The following is a 3,163-nucleotide window of genomic DNA, read 5'->3' as shown; positions in this document are numbered from 1 at the left end:
CCTATCCATCCATCCATCCATCCATCCATCCATCCATCCATCCATCCATCCATCCATCCATCCATCCATCCATCCATCCATCCATCCATCCATCCATCCATCCATCCATCCATCCATCCATCCATCCATCCATCCATCCATCCATCTGGATTCCACATCGCCAGTAGAGACGTGGACGAAGCATTACTTGTTCACGCAATTAACATTGGCATACAAGTGGCATAGGCAGCTCCATAACGGGCTTTTCTAAGTGGTTCAAGTCTAATAGCACTTCAGTTGATAGTAGTCTTCTCGAACCCAATCACGACAGACGCCCTTCTCCAGCGACGTAAAGAGTTGATGTTCAGCCATAGAAGTCGAAATGCTTGTTGTTGTGATTAAGTTTGCTTGCCGCTTTTACAAATGTAACGCTTCGAGTCTTTCGCAGTCGTAATGAGCCAAAGTAACAAGGAAATGTAATGCTTTGATGACTTGTTTAATAATTCTTGTCAGTTTAATGTACAATTAAGGCTCAGTGATTGTGCTCTGGCTAAGCAGCATGACCTCTGAGCCATGCTAATAACTTCCAGTACTTCTTTATTTAGGGGATACATTTTCTGCCCAAGTATTTTTAACACGTTACTTGTCTATTTTACCCTCAATTTCGGTAACGAGCTACTTAGGGACTCCGCCATTGTGCTTCTACCGAAGATTCTGACCTTTGGAGCTCACCAGTAGCCCCGCGCCCTACTGCATATGCATAATAAATATTCAGCCAGAGTATTACGCCTTCAATCGTCTGGAGGGAGGTCTCGGGCTGCTACAAAAGAGCGTGCATTACCAACGTATAGAATCAGTGATTTTACTATCACAGATTGGTGACGTTGCTAAGCCTGAAATGTCAGGTCTGTTAAACGTACCGATGAGCAAAACAAAAGCCACTAAGCTTCATGTTTCATCCATTAACTGTCCAAGTTAGCTTTGCAACTCATCCACTTTTACACACCCCATGCTTCATTAAAATGCGCTATGTAATGCATTTTCCACACGTTTTTGTCAAAAATTCACCTTCTCCCTTTGTACGGTCCTTTAAAGTGGGCAATGGGGAAGAACATTTTCTAGTCCCAAAAATATTACTGAAAGGAATCCATATTTTACGAGTTTGTTACTTTTTAAGAAAAAGTTTATTGTTCCTATAATGATGCAATGTGTTTAATTGACCAGTCGACTAGAATTTCTAAGATTCTGGTGACATCTTATACGAGAAAATAATATGGTTTACAATAGTCTTCCATTCGACTGGTTAGTATTCTGGGTAAATGTTAGCTGTGCCTCAAGGAATAAGTATCAACACAATGAATAATGCAGAAGCATCCAAGAATAATTGATATCCCCCTTACACAGGTTATTTGAATTCATTCCGTTATTCATTTTCTTTGGATCTGCTTTTCATTCTAATCAGACCCCTTCTAGTCCCCTATTCGTGCTACTCCTGTTATTTAGTAGTATTTATTAAGTTATTCAATTCCTTAGCCCACAGTGCACCTACCCTACTGCTAATTTATAAAAACAGGTAGATGTGGGCACAACTTTATTTATTGCATACCGTTGCAAATGGATGCTTTCCCATTCTATTACATTTCGTTTTTATATTATCGTGTTTTATGCATGGATCATCGAGTTTGCAAGCTCATTGGAAATTTCCAAACATTTAAAAGTACAGATTTTGAATTACTCAGATCTGTTAAAGATTAAAAGATAAAATTGACATTTGAAATCCTACTATGTTGTTACAAATTATTGAATACTTCTCTTGAACTTTCGAAGCAAATCTCACTATGGCTAGTAGTTGCGATGAAACTGCTAAAGATGCTCATTTTACAACTAGTGGAGAAAGCTTAGCTATCTGCATTCTAAGATCATTAATATGCGATATCCAAAAAAAAAGGACTAAAACAGAATCAGGTGTAGGTGATACCTGCTAAAAAATAGTGAGACTGTAGCAACTTTTTACGCCAATGAAGATGAGAGTCAGTTTTCTAAGTGCCATACACACGTTCCTACGTAAATTAGCCATCACAAACTTCATTCCTGTCTGGGAAGGCTAAATTAGCCGTCACATAAATATTGTCATTCTTCAATAAAAGATATGATTTTGTAATTTTAAATCGACTTTTAAATTGCTGTGAAACAGAAAGTCATCAACTCATAGGTGGTTCCATTCACACGGAAGAAGAACATAATTTTTAGATTTAACCTAGTCCTCAATTTGAGAAAAATTTTAAATATTTCCGGTTTACAATTTCTGTACCATCTACGTTTATGTCTAAACGCATGCTAAGTTAATGTATTGTGGGAATGCTATAATTTCCCAGTAATGGGCATTGGGAATTACTAAATGACTATGAATCGCCTGCAGCCATAAGATGTTTGAATTGTTTAATAAATTCTAATTCATGCAAGCATCTTCGTCGTTTGATTTAACTTGATCATATCATAAGAATCAAGGATAGTTAATTCCACATACGACTTTTGAACCTAAAAGAGGTGAAACATTTATATTTCGTCGTATTGATCTGCGAACCTAACAATTAGTCAAAAAGTTATTTTGGTACTCAGTTTAAGGAACGACGCAAAGTGTAGGTGGAGTTCCCTTCCCCCTTACTAAGATACAATTGTTGACTGTGGGAAAGAAGTCACTTGATTTAACCCAGCCAACGTAGGGTAAAAATAGCCTACCTCGGCTTGTATCCGGTCCTCTTTATTATTAGTGTATAATTCTGATATCTGAGGTACAGCTCTAGTATATAAACCACTGACATGGCTTCAAACTTCAAAATGGAAGTATTCATGCCATTTTGTGCACTCCAGTTTCATGTAATAGTATTTTTTAACAACCAAACCAGGCGTGTGGAGTAAAAATTTGCCTGTGACTGAACAGTCTTGAAATAGATAATAAGATGATGCACATTAATGAATTTTCACTCCACTGGCGGCTCTTTTATCAGATGTGTTTGTTGCTATCTTACAAGACATCTCGGGGAGATCCCAAATACAGCATTTTTTATAGTCTGTGTGCCCGTGAATAACGCTTATTATAACAGCAACAACAACAACGTTTTTTAGTGTTTTTATCACAAACTTTTTGTTAAGGCATGTTTGCTTCATAAAATTATGCATTGTT

This window comes from Echinococcus granulosus (genome assembly GCF_000524195.1).
Source record: "Echinococcus granulosus chromosome Unknown EG_S00003, whole genome shotgun sequence".
Lineage (NCBI taxonomy): Eukaryota > Metazoa > Platyhelminthes > Cestoda > Cyclophyllidea > Taeniidae > Echinococcus > Echinococcus granulosus.
The sequence above is the reverse complement of the archived record's forward strand: the minus strand, read 5'-3'. Positions refer to the sequence as shown.